This window comes from Equus przewalskii, chromosome 1, assembly GCF_037783145.1.
Source record: "Equus przewalskii isolate Varuska chromosome 1, EquPr2, whole genome shotgun sequence".
Classification (NCBI taxonomy): domain Eukaryota; kingdom Metazoa; phylum Chordata; class Mammalia; order Perissodactyla; family Equidae; genus Equus; species Equus przewalskii.
Window position 1 is genome coordinate 164,278,626 of NC_091831.1, and position 27,093 is coordinate 164,305,718.

The 27,093-nt window shown below is 35.9% G+C and overlaps 1 long non-coding RNA gene across 2 annotated transcripts in view; it reads left to right on the plus strand.

Annotated features, from left to right (window-relative positions):
* The window catches only part of LOC139084679 (uncharacterized), a 95,708-nt gene extending 72,928 nt beyond the window's left edge, over positions 1-22,780 (plus strand). For both annotated transcript variants that reach the window (XR_011542245.1, XR_011542244.1), the window contains one exon: positions 22,400-22,780. This is a non-coding gene — a long non-coding RNA (uncharacterized lncRNA). The remainder of the gene's footprint in view (positions 1-22,399) is intronic.
* Positions 22,781-27,093: the final 4,313 nt, after the last annotated feature.

Genomic DNA, 27,093 nt, shown 5'->3' on the forward strand with positions numbered 1-27,093 from the left:
AGTTTCAATATCATTTATGAGGGAGCACTAAAAAATATCTTATTTCATAGTGGAACAAATATTTGTTAACTGTCTTCTGACTATTTCCCCTTCTCAGTTTCCAATAGCCCTCAATTTCCATTCAGTGATCTTTGCGGTTTTAGAGAAACTGCTTGCACCCTCGACTCCAGGAGTGGAGGATGTAGGCTAAACTAAGTACCTCGTTCTACACTCCTAACCTAACTCAGGCCTAGTAGATGACTTAGGTTGTTCCAGTTACAATAAATAACAGAATTCTGCTGGGAATTCTGGGATTAAGAAGCTTGCTCTCTCATTATTATTAGTTTTTTAAGTAATACATAATACACAGAATTATCTGATCTGATGAGGTAGGGTGGATCACAGTGAGGACTGGTATCATGTGTATTGGTCAGCTTGCATTAAGTTATGATGTATAACAAACATCTCTCAAATTCGATTGCTATAGCAAAAAGTTACATTGGTTGCACTCATTACACATTAGCTTCAGGCTACTGTTGGTCAGTGACGACTCTGCTTTTTCCATGTGTCTTTTTTAATTGGGGATTTAAGCAGAAGAAGCAGTCCCTACTAGGCCATACAGTTCTCATGGTATAAATAAGAGAGCTAGTGCGTCCAACCTTTCACACCCTCAAAGCTTCTGCTCGGTCACATGTCACATCCACTCACCTTCCATTAGCCAAAGCAAATCACGAAAATAAGCCCAAGGTTAATTGGGCATGGTAATTAGGATGTTAATGAGTAAAGCCAATTTGCCTTTATATCTAGTTGATATAACTTTCTGGAATTTTGTACATACCAAGAGATAATGGCTATTAAAAACGTAAAGTACAGTTAAATGTTATTAAAAGTTAGATTTTAGTTTAAATTACTGGGAGAAAAATGATGTCGTTTTAAATAATGATTTGTCTTTGGGTCTAATGGGAGAAATATGTAGTAAGGAGTTCTAAAACATCCAGTGGAATGTCTCTAAATTTACCAAATGTTTCTCCAGATGTCTGTAAGTGTCAAATTAAACTTGCAAATTATTTTGCTTCATGTGCGGTTTTAATTGAAAAATCACTCATTTTCTTCTTTCTTCAAAGTTTCTGACATTTGGTAGTTGATAATATTATTGAGAACAACTTACTTTCAATAAAGTTATATGCTTGTCTTCCTAGTACAGCAATGCCCTTGCAGCTTTCAACATGTGTGTGTAGTGGTGAGTGGCACCTGTTATAACTAATGCTTCCATGTTTCTTCATCAACTGGTTATGAAAGTAAAAATTTTACTTTTTTAGTTAATCATACTTTTCCTTTTAAAATGAAAATAAAATTGCAATGCAAATCTAGAATTCTCCAGGCATATGCGAGTCTAGACCTAATCTCTTGCTTGTTTAAATATAATTTCCTAAAGCAAATTCACCAAATATCTGTCTGAAAATTATGCCTGAAATTTTGTTATACAAATTAATGAGAAAGCAGTGAAGATTTTTTCATTGCTTTATGTTTTAGTTCAAAAAGGTAACAATTATATGATCAGATGGTAGAAGGTCTGGAAATAGGTAGAAGGAAAGAAAATTGTGGAGCTAACCATGAAGGAGAGGTGCAAATGAAAATTGATGCTGCTTAATTTATGATGATAAAAGTATCAGGTGGCTCACATAATCAACAAGAAGGATGAGAACCAGGACTTGTTACAGGAAGTATTTGATGTATGTATTTACTTCATGTTGATTATCACCATTGTCATAGTTGTCACTGGGCATGTGACACTGCTGGCCCTGATGACATTGGACAATTACCTGATATGCTGCTGGACTCCACATCTTTTAACATTTCCTTTATGCCATGCTATTAGCCTCTCAACTCCTTGGTACATGCTTCATAGAATCTCTAACTGACCCATTATTTTTACGTTGCTCCCCCAGTGTTCATTATCCTGGGTAGAAGTTACTAATTGGCTGCGTTGTATCTCATGTCTAATTCCGACTGCTAAAGCATGTCAGGAGAGACACATTTTCACATACTGTGGTATGTCAACATAACTGGTATTCAAGGAAATACACATAAAACAATGATCTATCACATTTTTTCTTGTCGGATTGGCAAATGTTAAAAAGATTGATAGTATCCAATGTAGGTAAGGGCCTGAGGAAACTAGCTCTCTTATGGTAAATTGGTACTTCCTGTAGGGAAGTTGATGGGAGTAAACTACTAAAATAAGAATGTGTTTTAACACCAATTGTCTCCTAGGAATTTATCATAAGGAAAACATTAAATAAATGTGGGGATTATATATCACAAAGGATATTTATTACAATATTGTTTACAATAAAGAGTTAGAAATAAAATAAATGCCAAGTAATGACTGAGGAAGAGACAGAGTAAGAGAGAGAGAGAAAGATGTCAAGTAGTTTATTTCAGGGAAATACACAGTAGTTACTTTCGTTTGTGGGAAGTTGGATGAATTTTATTTTCTTCTTTGTATAATTTCTTATTGTTTAAATTTCCTATATGAATATATGTTATTTTCATAATTGCAGAAACAATCTTTCTATTTTTATCTAGAATTTTGGAAGAGATCATTAAAAGAAATAATCCTACATTCTAAATCTGGTTCTGTTTACGTTTCATAGTCTTTATTCCTTCCTCTCTAAAATGAGGGGATGAGGGTAGATGATGAATTATTTCCATGGACCTTCAATGTCCAAGACATTTACTCTACAGAGTGCTTCAAATCCTAATGCCTTCTTCAGAACTAAAGGCGTAATGGAATGAGGTGCAATGAATGAGGTGGTGTTCAGTTGGAATGTGATTCTCCATTAGTTCTGGAGGAACTTGCATAGTGGTGTGAAAACAGATATGTTGGTGAGGTGGGGAACACTTGGTGCCTCTTAGGGATGCCACTATTTCATGAACTTTTGGAGGTGATATTAAATGGCTACAGAGATCTGAAAGCCAACATCAACGACAAGTTTTATTCTCAGACAAACTGCTAGGGAAAGAGGGAGGGTGGAACCCAAAATTCCAAAAGAATTCTAAACGGTATTAAGTGACAGGAGAGAAGTGTAAAGAGCTAGTAAACATATAAAAAGATTCTCAACCTTATTGATAAAAAGGAAGATGTGAGTTTAGATCACAATGAGCTATTATAATATATGCATCAAATTGGCAGAAGTTAAATTGTCAGAAATATCAAGTGTCGGCAAGAATGTGAAGCAATGGGAACATGCACACTATATTGGTGGATTGAAAGCTGGTGCAACCACTGTAGAAAACAGGTTTGGCATTATCTAGGAAAATTAAAGATGTGTGTATCCTATGACTTAGCAATCCCACTTCTATTTGTATACTCTAGAAAAAACCTTATGTGTGTATCACGTGTTCATAGTGGCCTTTTTTATAACCCCCAACTGGAAACAACACAAATGTCTGTCAATAGTAGAATTTTAACATTTTGATCTATTCATAAAATAGGATACTTCTATTTGTATACTCTAGAAAAAACCTTATGTGTGTATCACGTGTTCATAGTGGCCTTTTTTATAACCCCCAACTGGAAACAACACAAATGTCTGTCAATAGTAGAATTTTAACATTTTGATCTATTCATAAAATAGGATACTTTATGGTACATCTCCTAATATGGATGAACATATACGTAATATTGAGTGAAAGAAGAAAGTCAAAAGGATAGGTGCAATATGATAGTTTCTGTATGATGATTTCATACAATTGAGGATCTGGAAAAATCAAACAATTATTTAGGGATTCATAAGTAGCAAAACATAAAAATCAGAATAATGGTCATTTCTAGTGACGAGGGAGAGAAAGGTAATTAAGGAGGGACACACAGGAGTCTTCTAAGACACTGACAAGATTCTATTTGTAAAATCCGACAGTTATCATTGTTTTTGTAATTTACTTATATGTTTTATATACAGTTCTGAAATATATTTTAAAATTAAATGCATTTAAAATAAAATTATGGAGGAAAATACAATATCTATTTCTATATGCTCCTCTCACCTTTTCTTTATCTGGTACTGGATGTTCCTAGTAGATGTAGAAGTTTTGTGAGCTGGAGTGAAAGAAAGTGGTTTAAGTTAGAGGAGAATGGTAGCTAAGACACTCCCTGGGGTCTCACTCAGTTGAGAAATGTGTAGCTGAAATCCTCAGTCTCTAACAGGAGAGAACATGTGTGAGAGGTATACAGCCAGACTGAAGTTATAACATCTATGTAAGATAAGTCATGACATGATACTGAGGGGCCTGCCTGGAGGTGTCGTGGTTAAGTTCATATGTTCTGCTTTGGTGACCTGGGATCTGTGGGTTCAGATCCCAAGTGTGGACCTACACACTCTTCATCAGGCCATGCTGTGGCGGTTCCCACACACAAAATAGAGGAAGATTGGTACAGGTGTTAGCTTGGGTACAATCTTCCTCAAGCAAACAGAGGAAGATTGGCAACAGATGTTAGCTCAGGGCCAATTTTCCTCAAGAGCAACAACAAAAAGATACTGAGAAGGATGTATAGTGAGATAAATATGATACCCAGGAGGTATCATCATGAGATATAAGATATCATCATAAGGATGATACTGAGAAGGATTCTGCTGTTGTTGGGTGGAGGGTTCTATAAACGTCAATTTGACCCAATATGTTGACGGCATTGTTTAGAACTTCTATATCCCTACTGAATTTCTGTCTATATTTCACTGAGAGGGAAGTGTTGAAATCTCTAACTATAATTGTGGATTTATCTATTTCTTCTTTTAATTCCATCAGTTTTTGCTTGTAGTTCTGTTGTTAGATGCATAAACATTTAGGATTGGTATATCTTCTTGGTGAACTCAAGCTTTTATCACTATGTAATGCCCCTTGTTATTCCTGAAAATTTCTTTGCTGTAAAGATTACTTTGTCTGATTTTAAGCTAGCCACTCCAACTACCTTTGATTAGTGTTTGGTAGTATATTTTTCCATTCTTTTGCTTTTATTTATTTATTGCTTTATTTATTTTTTTTACTGAGGAAGATTTCCCTGAGCTGACGTCTGTTGCCAGTTGTCCTCTTTTTGTATGTGGGCCACCACCACAGCAAGGCCACTGACAGATGAGTAGTGTATGTTTGCACCCAGGAACCAAACCCAGGTCATTAAAGTGGAGTGTGCCAAACTTAACCACTAGGCCACCAGGGCTGGCCCCATTCTTTTACTTTTAATCCTCCTATGTTATTATATTTGAAGTGAGTTTTTAAAAGACAGCATATGGATGGGTCGTGTCTTTTTGTCCATTCTGACAATCTGTCTTTTAATTGCATGTTTAGATCATTTAAATGTAATGGGAATTTTGATATGTTTGGACTTAGGTCTCTCACTTTATTGTTTGTTTTATGTTTGTTCCTCCTGGTTTTCATTCTCTATTTTATTTTTCTTGCCTTCTTTTGGGGTATTTAAACATGTTTTTAGCATTTGTTTTAATTTATCTTTTGTGATTTTGACTGTATATCTCAATTTTTTTTTTTAGTGGTTGCTCTGGTGATTACAAAATACACTTAACTTTTCACAGTTTACTTAGAATCAGTATTTTACCACTTCAGTTGGAACGTGGAGATCTTGCTACCTTATTGCCTCCAATTTAGGCTATAGTTTGCTTATGCACTATATCTACATAAATTGAGAATATCTTTGTTTCACCTTTGTTCCTGAAGGATATTTTCACTGGATGTAGAATTCTGGACTGACGGTTCTTTTCTTTCAGAACTTTAAAAACGTGCAATTTTCTTTTGGCCTGCACAGTTTCTGATGAGAAATCTCCATTATTTGAGTCATTGTCCTGTAGGTAATACACTGTTTTCTCTGGCTGTTTTCAAGATTTTTTTTGTCTTTAGTGTACAATGGTTTGATTATAATACATATGGACATGGATTTCTTTAGGTTTATCCTATTTTAGTTTCACTCAGCTTCTTGAATCTAGAGAGAGCTTTTGCTTAACTTGAGATATTTTTTGGCTATTATACCTTCAAATGTGTTTTCAGCTGTGCAGTTTCTTCTCTCTTTCTGTAACTCTGATGACACAGATGTTAAAACATTTTTTTCTGTCCCATATTCTCTGTGGCTCTGCCCTTTGTTAAAACTTTTTTCTCTGTATTGTTCAGACTGAATAACTTCTGTCGATGTATCTTCAAGTTTACTGACTCTCATCTGTCATCTTCATTCTGCTATTGAGTCCATTCACTGAGCTTTTTCCTCCAGTTATGGCATTTTAGAAGTTATTGAAACTTCTAAAGTTTCCTTTTGGTTCTTCTTTACATCTTGTATTGCTTTTGCAAGGCTTTCTATTTTAAAATTTGTTATAAGAGTGTTCAAGATTGCTAATTTAAGCATTTTGTAGTGGCTGCTTTAAAGTCTTTGTCAGATTATTCCAACATCTGTGTTATCTCAATGTTGGCATCTGTTGTATGTTTTTTCCCACATGAGTTGAGGTTTTCCTGGCTCTTCATATGCCAATCAATTTTGGATTGTATCCTGAACATTTTAAATATGTTATGAGACTCTGGGTCTTGTTTAATCCTATTCAGAGTATTGATACTTACATTTTAGCAGAAAATCAACTTGCTTATGTTCAGGCAACAAGTTCCACCTAGTCTTCTGTGGACTGTGTTTCTAATAGTTCAGTTTTTGAAGCTTTTGTAGTGCTTTATGGATTTTTTTCTGGCTGTACCACCCAGTACTCAGTTTGGAACCTGGATGGTGGTCTCCCATCAATCCAGTTTTCAAAGCATTTGGTATATTAATTAGGATCAGATCCACACTTTGGCAGCTGGGAATGAGCCCTGAAGTTCATAGTCAACATTTTGGGTTGTTTCTTTGAGTTCTTTCTTGTCTGTCATCACCCTGGAACTTTCCAGTCCCCTGGGGGTTTCCATTTTAGTGCTCAGGCCAGAACATTGGTATTCTAATTACTCTATTCTGTCACCCACTTCCATTTCTGAGCCTACAATCAGGACCAAGTGATGTGAGGACAGAAAGAAAAAAAGTAGTGAGGGCTGACCCCACCTAGTTGGAACCACTCCAAAAAATGGAGAGGAAGGTTCCCCTCCCTCAGAATTTTGACTCTTTTGGGCTCCTGTGGCTACCACTGTTACTTTTGCCATGGGTTTCCTGGGGCTGGAGCATGAAAGAACAGAGAAAAGAAATAAAGAGATTTCTGCATTGTCTTTGAGTTCTGTTCGTACCACAGTCCTCATTTCTTGGCATCTGGTTGCATTAATATTCTTGTGTTCTCTGATCTGCCTGTTGTTATCCATTTTTTAGAGTTCTGAAAAGTCTGTCCTATGTTGTCTGTACAGATCTTATAGCTGTATTCAGGAGACAGGGAGGTGTGCTTACTTCATCTTACCTGGAACCCGAACCCCAAAACAATAAATTGATTACTTTGTAACGTATACGTATATATAAAGAATTGGCGTATATGATTGTTGAGACTGACAAGCCAAAACCTGTCAGGTAGTCTGGAAACCTGGAGACCCAGGGAAAAGTTGAAGTTGCAACTCAAGTCCAAAGGGAGACTGCAAGCAGAATTCTCTCTTCCTCTGGGGAGGTCAGTCTTTTTTCTCTTAAGGCCTTTGACTGATTATTTGAGGCTCACCTATATGTTGGAAGATAATCTGCTTTACTAAAAGTCTACTTATTCAAAAGTTACTCTCACCTTCAGGCAGCATCTAGACTAGTGTTTGACCAAAAATCTGGGTCGTGTATCCCATCCAAGTTGACACATAAAGTTAACCATCACATCCTGGAAGGCAATGACAGATGATACTTTAACTCCTTGGATAAATGTCTGTTTTCTTAGTGGCTTCATTGTAGAAATAGTCAATCGACAATCAAAGATTAGATTGTCAATCAAAAACTGCTTTTTAAGGAAAACAATCTCTTATAAATTCTCAACGTCATCTTAGATTAATTTTACTGTAATTGTATATAAATATTTTAAAATCAACAACTAAGTATAAATGGCTTAAGTTTTAGTTCTTTGAAAATTTTATATCCATACCAAATCCTCAAATTAGATAGAAACAAAACCACAGCACCAATAAAGTTATAATTAACAGCATTGATTTCCTTGATGATGGATAATATTGTTTTGCTTGAACTAAGTGTAGAATAAATAAAAATCCAGGACTTTTACTGTAATCAGTCTATCTCTGCATTTCTACTTCAATGATGCTGTTTAGTATCAATGATGCTTCTTAGTATTAGAGTTAGTATGACTGAAACTTAGTGAGTTTGCAATAATGAGAATTCTCGGGTCCTTCTCAATGTTCTGAATCACTGTATCTGGAATGCAACCCAGTTATACGTATTTAAAATTATCTCCCCAGATAATTGAATGTTGGTGGTTTAAAAGCCTATGTTGTAAATTCTGCAGAAATGGGTGAAAAACATACATATGGTTTAGAAAATTATCATAAATCACTCGAAATACTTTTTAAAAGCATTGACTCAATGCCACATGCTACCCGTAGTAAATCAGAATCTCCAGTGGCAAGCCTGAGACGTCTCTTTGTTTGTTGTTTTAAAAGTCCTTAAAGGATTCTATGGTCATCTAGATTTGAGATGAACAGCTTTATATTACCTTTCTTAAAAATCAGTAGTTTCATTTAGGAGCTTGCCAATACCTGGATAATGAAAAACTGTTGCTTGAGATCACTGGGGAGTGCTATATAACAGGTATTTTTTATACTTAATTAAGTGGAAGAATTCATACATTATAGATTTTATGGGAAAACTTGATACTTTATTTTGTAAAAGTACAAATTTTACCTTGGTTTCTTGTTTGGAGAGATGACATCTCATATCCATTCATTATAATGAAGCCAAATCATATGCAGAGGAAAAGATTTTGATTTTCATTTTATAAATGACTTCATCCATTTTATATATCCAATGTGGAGCTACAAATGAAAGAAAAGGAGAGTTAAGGAACATCATGTGTTTTTGTGTTTATGCCTTTAGTATTGGAATCTTCTCAGTCTACACTTGGGATGCACACAGTAATGAGTGATGAGATTGGGATGGTGCCAACGATTTCAGTTTAAAGAATTAATCAGCACTGGAGTCCTTTAAGTTTTATGCCTAGCTAGTCTCAGAGGTCTTCAAATTTATGGATCTAGTTTCCAAGTTTCGGTGGTAGACATCTCATCAATAGTGGTTACACATTATTTGATAATAACTCTTTCCCATGAACTACAGTTGCTTGGTTCGGTAGAGAGTAACCTTGGTCAGATCTGGTATTCCTTTAAGTTCCTTGAATTACTGTTGAAAGAATTTGATCAAGTCTTCACACATTTAGGAAGCTAGAAGAATGGTCATAAACTAACTGTTAGTTTTCCTTCCAGTATTCTTCTGCTTTTCTCTATTTTTCTTTTAATGAGAATATATTACCTTAAAATTTCTAATATTAATACCCAATATTACTATTACTAAAATGGTACTGATAAATAATTGGTAACTATTAATGATTTATAGGAAATCCTAAAAATAGAGAGAGAAAGTAAAAATATATATTGCTTCCTAATGTATTTAAAACAGCATAATACTTGCAAGTCAAATGAAATAGAAAGTCATGATATAGATCCAAGTATAAATGGGGATTTAGAAAGATATAGGTTTCACCTCATAATTAGTGTAGAATAATATATTCATTAAATGACAGTGTGGCAACTAACTAGGCATTTGAGAACAAAGAAGATGGCTCTTTAAGTTCGCTACACCAACACGAATTTCAAGTTAGTTAAACATTTACTTATATACAGTGAAATCATAAATTATTGGAAGAAAATGTTTTTCCTTAATCCTTGTGTAGCAGGAGAGGCTTATCAAGGGGTAATGTGAAACTCAGAAGTGACTTTTGAAAGTTAAAAATTTAACTATATGACAATTAAAAATTCTATATGACAACAGCAACAACAAAAATGAAGCAAGACAGTATGGAAAATTGGGGAAATGTGTCACAAACGTAAGACTTCTGTGATTCAAAGAGCTCAATCAGTTACAAAAGGCAACCCAATAGGAAAACATGGAAAGACAGAATCTGACAACTTAAAGAAGAAATTTAAATGACTGCCAAGTATTAAAACACAAATTCACTAATAAACACAAAACCTCTAAATAAATTGAGATAAACTTTTACCTATCACAGTGACACAAATTGAAAGATTGATTATGCTCATTTTGGGACAAAAATGTAAGCAAGTGGATATAGTAATTTAACATCAGTTGAGGTATAATTCAGCATCATTTTTTGGAGGACAATTTGGCAAGTATCTATTTAAATCTGAAAATGTTCATAATTTTTTACCAGCAATTATACTTTAAGGAATGAATTGTACAGAAATACTCTCATTAATGCTCTCCAAATTTGTACATTATAATAAATATACATTGTAATATATTTTATAACAGCAAAAACTTTAAGTAAAGTAGGATAATAAGAAAGAGAATAGTTAAACAAATTGTGGTACAAATATAAGATGGCAAATAATGCAATTGTTAAAGAGAATAAGGTGGCTTGAAATGTGTGGGTGTGTAAAATATAGGTCAATGATAATTCAAATGAAAAAAAAGTTGCAGAACAATATTTACTGTGTTCACCCACTTCTGAAAAAAATTACAAACATGTAAAATTAGAGATAGATAGATCTATCTGGATAGATGTATATGTACCAAAATATTAACAGTTGTTACTTCTGGAGAGTAGGATTGCAATAAGAGTACTTCCGTTTCTACTTTATTCATTTCTGTATTGTTTAAATTTTATAGCACACATGCGTTAGCTTCATAAGAAAATACTTACAAAGGGGACAAATAGAAAAGAAAAAGATTAATGGCTTGCTGCCATCTGGGAGTGCCACAAGGCTCTGTCTTCTGCCTTCATACTATTGAGTAATGTTATCAGTTATTTGGGTGAAGTCATATATGACAAGCTTATCATATTTTCAGACAGAAAAAAATTGGGTGAGGTAGTTAATAACATAGCTGATTGAGTCAAGTTTCAATCTCCCTAGACCTGGAATATTCGGTTGAAACTAACAATAAAAAATTAACAAGGACAAATATAGTTTAGTTTATTTAGCATAAAGAATTGGTTTATTTAGTTCAAGATATAGAGATATCTGGCTTGTACTTCATGTAGAAAAAGATTTAGTTTCCATGAGTTCAGCATGAACTCAAGATGTGACGCCTTTGCACTTTTAGATTATCCAGGTCTCAGGAGTTTTTGTGGTGCTTTGTGTTGGTCTATCTGGATTATCTCATTCTATTAAGCGAGCTACACTTTTTAGAGAAAGATTGCAAGTGGTTTGCATGCAGAGGACAGGGATCAGGATGGTGAAGGATCTGTAAACCCTGCCACAAATTGGAGCTCTTCAAGTTGGAGAAGAGGAATTAAGGAGAGACAGGATGGTCGTATTCAAATATTTGAAAGTTGTCTTATGACAATATTTTCCTTTGTTAATTCTGAACATGGAGTGGTACCAATTAAAGAAGCAGCGACGTGAGCTTGCCTTGTGTAATAAGAAACTCCCAATTCCTGAACATATGAGAAAAGATGTACACAGACACTGTGCAACATATTCCTTATTTGGGCAGGGATGTTAAATTACGTACTTTTGAATACTTTTAAAAAACTCCAATCTAGGATTCTAAGATGATTATAAACTATTTTCTTTGTAGGTAAAATAGGTAGATAAACATATAAGGATTTTAAACGCATTCATTTTACAGAAATCTAAGACTGTATATTAGAAAATTATAATTAGACTTCTAACAAATGATGGATTTAAAATGATTTATTCTTGAACTTTTCAAAATGAAGAATAAAATATAGTTGGAATAAAGTTCAAAGATGTTTTAATTTATATGCATGTCTGATAGAATGAATCATAGTATTTTAAAAATAAGCTCTGCACAGATGGAATCTTTCTTCTGTATCCCTATTTATAGGATAGTTCCTACGACATAGTAGGTGCTCAATAAATTTTTTTTTGCAGGAATGAAAAAGGAGGGACCTTAGTTTTAGAATCAGGAATGAAATGACAGAGGGATGGGATAGATTTTGTGACAAGGGGAATGAATATGCTGGAAGGGTCAAGATTAGAAACCTAGGCATATCCATAGTATTAAGTAAATAATTTATAACAGAATGTGGATAATTCAGGCATTAGTATTTATTAAAAATAAATGTAAACTGATAAATTTAGTCTGTGATGGAAAATGCCGGCAGATTGTGAGGATTAGACAAAAATTCAATTGAAGTTCAAATCAAGAATGTCTACAGGGAAGAGAAGAGATTGCAACTTTGATGATCTAGGAGTAGATGTTATGGATCTAATCCAGAGGAGACTCACATTAAGGGTTAGGAAATTCAACCCTTCAGTGTCCGGAAGTATCTGATAAAGACTAAGGCACCCGGCAACCAGCGAATCTGCTATTAAAATTAGGGCAAACCAACGGTCAAGAGGGTTTAAAGCTAAATACTGACCTAGGGCTTTCTTCACTGGGTCTTGTTCTAAAAAGATGGGAGTCAGGCAACTGAATATTCAGGGGTGGGTTGGTAATTCTAGTTTAGATTTAGAGGGCTATAGGGGCAGAGAATTAAGCAGATTCTTATACCAATATTTTCAGTCTAAGGATTATCATATGGAGTATCAGTAGTTGAGTTTGTAATAGTGGCTCCTGGTTTTGTTTGTTTCTTTGTTTTGTTTTGTTCAGTGTGCAGAATTTTAGAGTGCTAATTGTAAGCTTCTTGATGGTTTTCAGAAATTGTAGATATATTCCTTAAATATAGAAGAGTTTTCTTCAGTTTTATCTAGTCTAGTTTTTACAGAGTGATAGTAACAAAGTTATTACTCCAATGATAATTGAGATCATTCCAATTAAATGCTGAAAAGGTAGAACAATTTAGTTGTCAGGAGAAAATAAGGAAGCATTTATGTCCTCTCTCCAATCCTAATGAAATAAGGCTTTAATAATGAGAAAATAGATCATTGAGAATTTTTCTTGAAGGAACTAAGTTATACAGTATTTAGAGTCAAAATACACTAAAAAATGTTTGAATAGTGATGGTCATCAGTTATTTATGGTACATCTTATTTTGAAGAATATATCCAAATGTAGTCTTCCCAATTGAGACAGCAATTAACTATTGCAGCAGAGAACAAACAATCCAAGGCACTGAAAAAGATTGTAGCAAAAAGATTGAACATTATGAAGAAAACACTTTTAGAAACAAAACTCCTAAATACATGTCCAAGTTAACATCACCTATATTAAATTACTGTGACTCCTTGATACTCAAAGTATGGCATGGACCAGCAGAATTGGAATCACCTGGGGGCTTGTTCAAATGCAGACTCTTGTACCCCACCCTGGACCTACTGAATCGCTGTCTGCATTTTGGCGTGATCCTCAAGTATGTGCACATTTAACTTTAAGAAGCACTGCTATAAACAATTTATGCTATTGTGAGATCCAGCTCAATTTCTGTTGGCTTGGAGGAGCTATTTCACACTCCCCATTCACGGCTGGTTAGAGTCTTCTTTGGAAGCTCTAGATAGAAAACAAACATTGTGACTTGACTTTTGCATTTCCAGTTCTAATACCACGCCTGGTATATAGTAGAGCCCACTAAATGATTTTTGAGTGAGCCAATAAATAAATGACCATTTCCTCAGAGAATCTAGCCTCTGTTGCATCTCTAGCACCTTCAGAAAGCTGTAGACTTTTATTATAGAAAGTAGCACAGGGGCCGGCTCCGTGGCCAAGTGGTTAAGTTCGCGCGCTCCGCTGCAGCGGCCCAGGGTTCAGATCCCGGGCCCGCATATGGCACCGCTCATCAGGCCACGTTGAGGCGGTGTCCCACATCCCACAACTAGAAGGACCTGCAACTAAGATATACAACTATGTACCGGGCGGGGGGGGGGGGTTGGGGAGATAAAGCAGGGGGAAAAAAAAAGGACAGTAGCACAGAGAAAGCCCACACTTACGTATACTGAGAAGATGGTGACACATATTGGAGAAGGTAGGAGGCTCATGTTACACTCTCCACTCAGATATCCAAATAGGAGTGACTTGTGACTGCTTGCTGCTGTTACGGTGTGAGGCACAGAGGATACAACGATGGAAAATGTGCTAGCTTCACCATTGTAACAACTGCATCCTGAGGACACCATTCTTAATTTCTGGGGTTTAATCCTGAGGCTTTTCTTTACAGGTGTTAATCTCTCACAGTCTGTCCTCATTTTCCTACTGTTGATCTGACGGCGTTGTCAGTGTTTGCCTTTATGAAAAATACTGGCAATTTCTTTATGAATTGCCTCCTACCTTCACTCTTGTGTGTTGAGTTTGAAGGTTTGCTGTCGTCAACCTAGGGGTGACCTAACTCCTCATGGTCTTTACTTAATTATTATTCTCATCCCTCATCATCTTTTTTTTTTTTTTTTTTGAGGAAGGTTAGCCCTGAGCTAACATCTACCACCAATTCTCCCCTTTTTGCTGAAGAAGACTAGCCCTGAGCTCACATCCATGTCCATCTTCCTCTACTTTACATGTGGGACTCCTGCCACAGCATGGCTTGACAAGCAGTGAGTAGGTCCATACCTAGGATCCGAACTGGTGAACCCGGGGCCGCTGAAGCTGAATGTGAGAACTTAACCGCTGTGCCATCAGGCTGGCCCTATTCACATCCCTCCAGGATTCCCTCATCTCCACGAGAATATAAACGTCCTCAGTTCTTTCCTCTTTAGGAAAAAGCACATCCCTCCTGTTTTCCTTCTTGGAACATCTTTTTAAATTTTGCTCCAATTCTAGAAACTTGGCTTTGATGGAAAAGGAGCTATAATGTAGCCTGCACTCGTCTCTACTTCTGCATTGCTCATTTAGTCACCTGCTCACGTTAGTCTGGGATCTGCTTTCATATACCCCTGAAATTCTCACAATGGAACCAAATGGCTTCTAGGAGACCCTTCTCAGTTCTTTTAAATACCTCCAAAGTGTCCTTCAATTACATCTACGATACAACTGCTTTCAGTCTATTTCTCAGAATTCCTTTTATCCAGTTACATCAATAGCCTCAAACTGGTTTTCCTGCAACTAGTCTTGTCACCTCCAATCTGTCCTGCAAACTCTTGCCAGAGTGATCTTGAAAAGTATGCTTGATCATTTCAGTGCTCATTAAAAACCTCTGATGCTTTAAAGATAAAATATAAGCTCTTCTGGCCAAAGTAATTAGTCTTTCAGTATCTGGACCTTTCCTCATATCTCCAATCTCATCTCCCTCTATGCCACTTCATTCACCAGACCAAATTTGCCAAGGTGTCGATTCTGTACATTTGTACATCCTGTTTACACTGTCTAGAGTGTCTCTCTGCTCTTTCCATGCCTGGTTAAGTCCTGTGTATTGCTGAGGACTCAGGTCAACTGCCATGTCTTTTCACAAGTCTTTATTGTCATGCCTCCCCATAATCCATGTAGGAAGTGCTTCTCTGGGCTTCCAAGTTATCTTGTGCATATTTCCATCACAGCATTCATTTCTGTGTATTTGTTTAATTTTAAGTCTTTTTCATTAGAGGGCAGGGATCATGCATTTTAATTACTGTGTCTTCCATCAGCCTTAGGACTTGATCATAAATAGCAATCATGACACATAGAAGAATAGGGCACAATTATTTAAAGAATGGGTTACACAAAGGATGAGCTTCTTGCCCTCCGGTATGAAATTATGACTGGTTTATTATTTATTGTCTGGTTCTAGAGCATCATCACAGTAAGGATTGATTTGTCAGTATTCTAATTTATTAACACAAAGTTTTGCCTTCAACTCCAACTTATTTTATATATATACTACGTCTTAGTTACACTGTCCAAAATTTTGCCATGCTCTGCTACTTAATAACCTATAGTGATTCTCAGTTGCTATATGGCTTTCTAGCTTCCGCACTTTGTTTAATCAAACCTCTCTCATACTATGCCCCGGTGTGAGCCTCTGACCCGGACACAGAATTTATTTGGATGTGTGATATATCACTTAGGATCAGGTACAGCAACATTTAACTAAAACTCAAATTAATAATGTCCTACAATGTTTAAACTGAGAGAAATGTATTTCTCTCTCATGTTAGAGAACTTCATTTATGAACTGCTTAAGATAGATATGGAGGTTCCACAAAATTATCAGGGACCCACACTCTCTTCAGTTCCTGACTTCCTCATCCCTAGGTGTGGCCCCAGACAGTTACTAGAGCTCTAGCCATCACAGACATCTTCTAGACTGCAGAAGGAGGCAGGACCCAGGAAGGGCCTGGCCCAACCATCAAAGAAATCCTCTTGGAAGAGCTATAGCACATTTTTTATATCACATTGGCCAGAATTTACCATGAAATGCAAAAAGGTTCTGTCCAACTTGATAAAAATCCTGCCAATTATGTGGCCTGGGGGAGTTACTTTACCTCTTTAAAATTCATTTTCTTCATTTCCAAAATGTGAATAACAATGCCCATCTTATAGAAATTCTCCAAAAATTATAAGGATGCCTCTGAAGCTCTAGAACAGTGACAGGCACATAGCAGGCTCTCAATAAGTAGGAGTTGCTCTTGTTCTTACTATAGATGAGACTATTGAGATTCAGACATATCTATCTCCCCCCAAGGCCCCATAGCTGGTAATGGTTAAACCAGTATTCAAATTTAGATCTGTCTGACTCTGAGACCTCTTTTCTTACAAATGTTGTGAAATATGGTAGGGACTAGAACCAGGAGCTCCTACTTTCCAGTTCAACCCTGTATGTCCTGAATGGTGAGATCTTTTTGGTCTGAGTTTTTAGGATCACTGAAGATAGCATTCAAACTGAAAGATCTAGTTTCTTTGGTTTGATTCATCTGAATATTTGCCTTACATTCCACTTCTTTTTGTGGAGACTTGGCTGAAATCAACAGCATTAATTGAGTGTGTAATTCTGGAACCATCTAAGAAAGCTAAAATCATTTAAAATTAGTCGGGGTTTGGTAACTAGGTTGAACTTTGCCTTTGTCGAGCAGTTTCCAGCTGACTCACAGCAGCTGCAACAATTGACATCATTTTCTGCCTTTCATGCAAAGATTAATTTGGCAGGCAGCACTCCCAGTGGAGTGGGTTTCAGGACTTCAATGAATCTCAGGGTTGGAATGGACTTTAAAGGTCATGAAATCCAAATCTTAATGAAATGATTGAATCGGATTACATCAACCCCACCAAGTGGTTTTCTAACCTACACTTGGATAAGTCCAGTGACAAAAAATGGTGAAGATTTCCACATGGGCTGAGTTGTGTAACCCATTCTGTATTTGAATAGCTCTGACTTCCTCATATTCAACTGGGCCATGTACCCTTAACCTTCCATCCACAGTGCTAGTTCTATCCCTAGTGCAAATATAGTCCTTCTTGGAACTTACAACCTTTCAAATGTTTAGAGACCATGACCTTGCCTCGTGCTTAGAATTTTCCTTTGATTCCTTTAACTCTTTCTCATTCAACATGGCTTTACTTTCCTTCGCAATCTTGAGCTCACTGCTAAATCAGTTTTGCTTTGGCTTGATTCTTCTTAAAGTGCTTCCCTCTTCTACCAGGAATGAATGAAATCCTGCAATTGTAGATTGAGGGAATTACCTAATCAAACTGTCCTGATAAAGTAAGAAGGGAATTGCTTGAAAAATCATGTAGAGTGGTGTGAGGATAGGAAATGGTCAAATTGTTGAGACTTTGCTGGTCCTCTTACCGCTAAACCAATGTGACATATTAATTTCATACCATGAAAAGTTTAAAGGCATGACAAAGTTGTAGTGCTTTTTAAGCACAAAGTAGAGAAAGTTTGGCTATTTATCGTAATGGTTTCGACTCTATCTGCTTTATTTTGTTTGTATGAATCCTTATTTTGGTGCTGAGGGATATTAAGATGAAAAGGATGGATGGATGAATAGACGGATGGACAACTGCTTAGGAAGAAATAATGGTTGTCCTTCAATATACATAGATTTAAAGCAAAACAAAAAAAATCATTATTTCTGAATATGGCAAAATTCCAAGGTTTGTATGGAATAAAAAGAACAGTTTCAAGTCATTCAATGACATAAATATGCCTTTAGTAACTTCAGAAATCTTGCTCTGCTCTCAAAGAAAGAATACAACTAAATTAGGACTGGATAACATTTCATGTCTGTGACTAAATGGCTGTGTGTTATTTGAAAAAAAAATCAGTCATCATCTCTGTTTATGAAATAGGCGAAAATGAGGTTTCGTTTGTAACAAATATGTAGTGAGGATAAAATGATACATTTTCTTTAATTCAACAAGAATTTATGGACTGATTTTCATATTCTATTCCATATTCTGAGAAGTGAAGATACAGTGGGGAAATGTTAGACAAGGCTCATGTCCTCATATAGCTTATATTTTTATAACAAAACTTTGAATCAAACAGTTTTATGGTCCTTGCAACACAAGGTTCTAAAATAGTTTTTGAATCCAAATTTTTTTCTTTTGCATTCAGGTTGTCATTTCTTTCTGGCATGCATTAAAAAAATATCCATAGTTTTAAGCTAGACTTTACTTCAAATTTAAAAAAAATCACATAAAACCTTTTTTCTACATAGAGGAAAAAAACAACTTACATTAAAGTTTTATTTTTACCTTAGAGAAAGAGATTCTTTTGCCTTGTTTTGCTGTCATTCTCAGTGTTTGACACTAATTGCTAAAAGTATTGCATCTTTCTCATATCCCTTCTAGAAGATATGCTAACATACTTAAAGTATATCATAATTTAAAGAGTTATAGGGCAACATTGATTATGAAAGTCTTGTGGTTCTGCAGGCCTAATATTGCCAAAGTTGAGCCATTTTTACTTAAAAATCTTAGAATAATTCTTATTAAAGAAGAGCCACCATGGTTTCAATTTTGTTTTTCTCATAGATTTCGATGTATATATTAAAGCAAATATAACACACAATCTGTGGCTTATTGACTTTTTATATTTCCTTTGTAAAAACAGAATTTAGTGTTTGGAAATGAGACTTCATTTTTATTTTTACTGAATCACATTTTTTATATATTTACAACTTTAAGAGTTTTGAAAGTATTTTATATAACAGCATATGGCCTCCTCGAGTTTATATAAGTTCTGAAAATCAGTCACTGGTTAGAGATATCCTGAAATAGAGATTTGAAGTGGGTTAAAGTATATCTTAATTCTTACATATTTTCTTTAACACAAATAAAAGAGCAGTAGTGTTACTTTCATATTGTATCTGGCAGGATAATATTTTAATATATTGTGTTTCCCCCAGGAGTTTTCGCTACCTGGAAATGTACTCCCCCTTGTCCCATGTAGGGTTGTGAGACATTGCCTCAAAAGAGTCATTACACATGCCACAACTGAAAGGACCTCCAACTAAGATATGCAGCTATGTACCGGGGGGATTTGGGGACATAAAGCAGAAAAAAAAAGAAGATCGGGGCCAGCCCCGTGGCTGAGTGGTGAAGTTCGAGCTCTCCACTGCAGGCAGCCCAGTGTTTCGTCAGTTCGAATCCTGGGTGCAGACATGGCACCGCTCATCAAGCCATGCTGAGGTGGCATCCCACGTGCTACAACTAGAAGGACCCACAACTAAGAATATACAACTACGTACTGTGGGACTTTGGGGAGAAAAAGGAAAGATAATGAAATCTTTTTTAAAAACAAAAAAAGATTGGCAACAGTTGTTAACTCAGGTGCCAGTCTTCAAAAGAAAAGAAAAAAAGAGTCATTACAGACTTTGAGCATCTGAAGCCTCTTTAGAGATATAGGAACATGGTACTTTTGACCTTCAGGTACTTAAGCCACGAAAAACTCAGGGCATAAAGTTCATCCCACAAACAATAAATTTGAAAGAAAATGCAATATCTATTCAGAGAAAATTACCTCCCTGCCTCCCTCCCTTTCAGATCAAATAAAATTTCCATTGCCTTTTGGCAAACAAAGTGGGAGAGCATGAAGGGAGATGAAGGGAGTAGATGAGTCATTTGGGGGGTGCATGTTTGAAAAAGGGGACTTTGCCTTGATCCTTTTCTTCACACTAGCCAAACTACCAAAATGGTCCTGGTCTCAACCTTTTTCCTTTACCAAACAAAATGTGACAACAGACAACAGAGTAGAAATGGATACTTGATGTGTCTAGGAAGGTCAGACTGAGACAATCTTAGAATTTCAAATGTTTTCTGTGTCCAAGAAGGATACAGACATAGCTAAGAGAAAGCACAATCCAAGAAGCCTTGTATTCAAGAATGTGGGATATATATAAGTGGCTAGGACCAGAAAATGAATGTGGACAATGTGGAATTAGGACTAGGAACCTGTTAGCAACTTGAGCGGATTGAAGATTTACTACAGGGTGGGATAATAACTATCAATAGCTCACATTTATTGTTTACTTGACAGTTGCCAAGTATTCTAAGCATTTTCTATGTGCTCACAGGTACTTCGCAACAACACTATTATGTAGACTTTGTTATTTCCATTTTACCGAGGAAGAAACTAAAACACAAGAGATTAAGCCACTTGCCTGTATTCTTAACCATTACTTCTACTGCTTACTCGTGAGGGGATGTATATCTTAGCGAGTAGATGACAACAACCTAGGATTAAATGCCTTCCCCACAAGCCCTAGTCTTGTATTACTCTTAAACTCTGCAGAGGATTGATGCAAGCCAATGTATAGTATTGAGGCCTTGAAATGATAGAAAACCGTGAAATAGCTGGAAAACTCCAAAATAGACTGGGTAACGCTGGGTAACCTCAGGTGGAAAACGTCTATATAGAAAATAGTAAGTTATGGAAAATTAAAGTTATATTTCTTGCACACCTGAGCTTGTGATCAGACCTTCTTGTCTATTATATAGATATATATATTTGTGTGTGTGTGTGAGGAAAATTGGCCCTGAGCTAACGTCTGTTGCCAACCTTCCTCTTTTTGCTCGAGGAAGATTGTCACTGAGCTAACATCTGTGCCAATATTATTCCTCTATTTTATGTGTTGCCACAGTGTGACTTGATGAGCAGTGCTAGGACTGCGCCAGGGATCCGAACCTATGAACTCTGGGCCATGGAAGCAGAGTGTGTGAACTTAACCACTACGCCATCGGGCCGGGCCCCCATCTATTACATAGTGATGCAAAAAATGGGGCAGAAGCACTAGCAAAAAGAACCAAAACTGGTGATCCAGTAAAAGATCACAAACTACAGAATCTCATAAAAGAGAACACCATTCAATGTATTCTTTAGAGAATGCTCTCATAATATAGTGAAATTTCTTCAGCAGCTTGCTATATAAAAAGACATTCACAGAAGTGTCTTGATAACTGTTATTTGCATTGCATTCTTTCATTCAGAACAATATCTTTAACCATACTTTCATATATACCTGAATTTTTATCACTACCTGTTATGTGAACTAAAGATTAAATGTCATTGAAATTAAAAATCCAATTAGTATCAGATTATAATTTGGTTACAGTTAATTCAAATTTTGTAGGTTTGATATAAGCTTGCTCTGTTTATACACCTTAGTCAATTAATTTAATTTATTTTAGGTTTAAAAAGAAGCACATTACTGTTTAGAAGTTTGAGGATTATATAGTTCTGGTCACTGAAAGTGTAATAATCAGATGACTTTTGGTTTTGCAAAACTTTAAGAATCTTAAAGATATGAGTGTACTTTGACATGATGGAATGTGCTTTTCTTTTTTTTCACATGAGAATACATGTATTTATATGTTTTAGAGGGAAACATAAGATTGTGTAATAATTTACCTGTATGTCAGAAAGGCACAGGGCAATTTTATTATTACAAGATCCAAATTGCAGCCATACTTTATCAATTTTGGTATAACTGCTATTATGTCAATATCATGATTGAAATAATTTCAGAGGATTAGTAAAAAAGAGAAATCTTTGATCTTTGCACAGATGCGACTTACAGCGTTCTAATGTCACCTTAGAAATGTTTTGCTTCTTGGTAATTTTACAGTATAAACAAACATTACAGAAAATTGATTTTTTTTAGTAAAATATCCTATAGTAGAATTTCAGATAACATGTTAGATCATTTTAATGTCTATTTGAAAAAAAGGTAGGGCATATTAAGTGTAACTATCTCATTTTTAGACTATTTTATATATATATATATATATATATATATATGATTATATACATTCCTGAGGAGATCAGAACTATTTTTACTCTGGCTCAAGATAATCATTACATACACCTTAATGGAGAACAAACATCTACATGGGAGGTTATTTAATTGAACCTTTTTTTCTCTCTTATTACAGCAAATCGAGAAAATGAACAGGAATGTCGTATCTTTCTTGGGAAGTAATGCAAGACTTTACAGACCTCAATTCAGGAGAGAAAACAGTGGCAATTGGCCAGTAGGATTGTTTCTGGTAAAACAAACAAACAAACAAACAAACAATTGAAGATACCCAGACTGTTGGGATTGGACGTGTTATTAGTAAATTTGCAACATCTGTGGACTATGCGATTTCCCTGGATGTGGCATAATTTACAATTGAAAATATTTGCTTTGGTTTGTTAGTATATTTATATTGGATTTTGCCAGCTCACTTTACCAAGATCGTCTGGAATTTTCTTCCCAGGTCCACTAAAATAGCAAAAATAAATACATAGAGGATTTTTTATTTCCTGTAAAAGAATTATGCAAGGAAATACTTTGACAGGCAGCAAGATATACTGAGAGACTGTGGCTGTATTTCCTGATGTCTCGATGGCTATGATCCTACAGGTGTGGATGTCAGTGATGACAAGGTGTGAATATGTGTGTGTCTACACACAGGTATTTGTGGGATGCGCTTCCTTTCCTCCCCCACCCACAGAAGCTTCTGAAAGAAGGTGGATTCTGAAATGTCTGTTACATCGTCTTTCCAGTTCCATGTTTATCAATCTCAGTCTGGGCCAACAGAAAATAACCTTTTTGTTGAATTCTTCTATATTGCCGTAAAATAAGGGGAGAAACGTTATCTTTCTCATCATGCAAACACATAATACAATTTCTGTGCAATTTTATTCATTAACAATAAACAAGTGGGAAACTGACATAATGAAATACTTTTCTATAGGACTGTTAGAGTAAAAGTATAAATTTTTGTGAAATATGTAAAAGAAGAAATCACTGGCAGGGTTGTCTGTAGCTAAATTTCATATCTGATGTAATTTTCATAGGAAGCAAAGAAATATACAACCCTATCAATAAGGTCCATTTTCATTTGTTTATTCAACAGGTATTTTATCATACTTGTTATGTGTTAGTCAATATATTAAATATTGGGATGTACACAGAGACAAATAATATACTACAGGGCCGTCCCTATCCTATAGCGGAGGAAACAGGCAAATAAATAAATGATATGTGATACTGCTATGCTGGAAGTGTATACTGTGGAAGAGGCAGGAGTATTTATTTCTCTATGACAAGATTTTTGATCACTAAAGTGATCCTTCGAGTTAGAGCTTGGAGGATGCATTGTATATACTAGGTAAAGAATATTGGACAAGGCATTTCATATAGATGGACAATTTCATTAAAAAAAACCCTGAGTGTGAATATGGACAGTCTATTTAGGGAATGACAAACAGTTAAGAGATGAGAGTTTCAGAGGAAAATATCTATTGGGGTTATATATTTTTTTTCTGGGGTCATCTATCCTACCTCTGGATAGAATACTTTTTGTAGAAGCATATTTTGATGACTGTTGAATTTCTCTATTTCTGGCTCCTACTTTTAAATTAATGCTACTTATAACTTATTTGGTAGAAAACACATCTATTAATTAATAGTCTTAAGGATTTAGGATATTTTATAAGGATAAAATACAAGAGATAAAGCGATTTTAAAGATCAGTTAAAAATAGAAGATTTGATAGCTGCCATTTATTTGGACTCAATAGGTAGAAACTTATTATGGGATTCAGTAGGAGTAGTGCAAATGGGGCATGAAGGCTTCAGTGTATATGTAGCATTGGAGATGCTTTCAGTTTCCAGTTGATGAAATTGAATTTCTCAAAATGGACTCCATATCTTTTTAATTCAATGATTTTCATCAAGTAGCTGGAAGACATTCTATAATTTGTGAAGCTGGTTTTTTAATTATTTTTTATTAGCTCTTAGCTTTAGCAGCTGCTTATTTTTTTTCAGCCATCTTGCTGCTGGTGATCCTTGTAAGGCAAGCCGCCTTGCATTTTCATCTTCCTTAGCACAGCTGGTGCTTACACTACTCTGAACATCCATTGAGTCATTTCCTGCTGATAAATGTCTATATGTAGTCACGATTGTCACCTATGTATGTGATACAAAACTGTCCTCTCTTTTCAAACCAAGATAGCATTTGTACCAGCCTCTAATCTTATGTACCACTTTCTCCCCTTTCAAAACCAAGCTGGCAATTCTCATCTTGAATAGCTTTAAAATTGCTCATAGCAATCAATGACAACTGAGGCATCACTAAAGAATTTCCTTTATCTCCAAGCTCCAATTTAGACCTGTCATTAAGCTTGAGTAAGCTTGAACTGTCAGAACGTTTTCCCCGATCACATGCTCTAAGCACAAAAAGTCAACTTCAAAATCAAATTTGTTCTCTCTCTTACTAGACTTTGTAATGGTTTCATGTGAACAATAAACTTTGCTGAAATAGTACTGTCAATCTTTACTAACTCAGATAACTGTGGCTTTAAAAAACAGTGAGATGCTGCCAAAACTCAAGTATGATATATGGTAAATTGTTCCCTCACATTCGGCTGCTTTTTGTTATGCTTTAAGGGCAAAACATCAGGATATTGGGGGAAAGAGCACTTGATGGTGAGTAAGGAGATGGGGGATCTGTTTCCACCTTTTGCATTAAAGATTGTATAGTCTTTGGCAAGTCAATTTCCTCCTCTAAGCCTTAGTTTTCACATCTGTAACATGAGGTTGTTTTATTAAATGATATCTAAGGTCCCACCCATTTCTAACATTTGACCTCTTAATAAATTTGACTTTGCGTCATGTGGGGTATTCTTCTTCAAGAAATGGATTAGAAACAGTTACCATTAAGAGCTGGAAGTCAGCAATCAGTTAGCAAGTCCATAATCCAAACCTAATTGCAAAAAAGTTTCAGCTTCATCTTCTGGACCAAAATGATGCTTTGTTTGGGTTCTGTTGGTGAACAGTAGCAATCTTTTAAGCATCACAGTTTCTGTCTTGGAGATCTTTTCTACTCACAGATCCTTCAGCTTCACCCACATATTTAAATGTACTTTGATCTTTCTTTGTTTCGCAGATTTCATTTTGAAACAGTCTGTGTGAACATTAGAAGTGCCAGACTAGGACTAAAGACCACAAAAATCTGGCGGAGCTGCACATGCAAAGTGTTCAGCAGCTCCAATATGTCTGTAGAGCCCTTGTTCAAAATTAGAGTGATCGTTTTTTAATAATTTCTTTGCAAGCTCCAAATTGGCCTGTTGTATTTCTTCTCTTACCCATAAAGGAAAGAAGAACGCTGTTTCTTAATACTCACTTTCTTCTTTTATAAGTGCTACAGTTTTCAAAATTAAATTATTTTTTCTCATCTATCTTCCTGTAAAGATGGATGACCTCAATGAAAATCTAATCCAGGCCATTATTCCATGATGCACTAGAGTGAGAAAAGAATTTGGCCATCTGTTTAATCTTTAAAAAGCAAGATCTTAATACAACAATATTCCAGTAGATAACTGTTAAATCGAGGTTACTGCTCCGTGATTTTTTTTTTCCCTTTTCAGGGCCAGATCTTGATTGTGGCAGTTTTTACCCTTTAGCCCAGAACCCTATCTCTTACAGTACTTGGATCTCTCTCATCACTCACCTCTCATTGACATCACTCATTGATGTTTCTTAACTTGACCGATTGGTTGAAGTTAGACTGTGATATGAATCTTTGCAATTTTGGCTACATTTCCTTGCTCCTGATCAAAACTCCTTGGGGGAGTCATTTGTTAATGGCTGACCAATCTTTTAGGTTATCTTATCCTAGGTGTTAATGGGCAATAGCAGTTTAGGAATGACCCATCTCTGATAATAATGGCATTTCAACAGCAATGCCTTTACCTGGTGGATTGAGGCTATAAGGCACTTTGTCAGAGAGATTTAGGAATAGATTTGTGTAAGTTCCAGCTTTCCATGATTCTCTAGAATCTTTTGACACAGGTTGACACCTGCTTACCTTTTTTCATACTTACTGGTGTTATAAAAATATGTATTTTGTAAATAAGCACCATATATTTCTCCTTAGATGCACACTAATCTACAGTACGATTTTTAGACCTGTGAGGCAGTGTTAATCTGTAGAATTGTTTAGGAAGCAAAAGGAAAGTACTGAATAGTTTTTTCCATTTCTAATTTATGAAAATGTTTTCAGATTTAAGGACTGGACATAAGTGCCAGACAGATCATTTACATTTATGTGCTATTACTTTCTCCTCATAAGTGAATACACTCCACAAAAAAAGCATCTAACATTCATTTAATGCTAGCATCTGTTGCCAATCTCCCTCTTTTTACTTGAGGAAGATTGCGGCTGAGCTAACATCTGTGCCGGTCTTCTTCTATTTTGAATGTGGGATGCCGCCACAGCATGGCTTGATGAGCAGTGTGTAGGTCTGCACCCAGGATCTGAATCCATCTACCCTGGGTTGCCGAAGTGGAGCATGCGAACTTAACCACTGCCCCACTGGGCTGGCCCCTATTTAATACATTTCTTTTTTGAGGAAGATTAGCCCTGAGCTAACATCTGCTGCCAATCCTCCTCTTTTTGCTGAGGAAGACTGGCCCTGAGCTAACATCTGTGCCCATCTTCCTCTACTTTATATGTGGGACGCCTATCACAGCATGGCTTGCCAAGCAGTGCCATGTCCGCACCCAGGATCAGAACCGGAAAACCCTTGGCCACCGCAGCAGAACATACGAACTTAACCACTGCACCACCAGGCTGGCC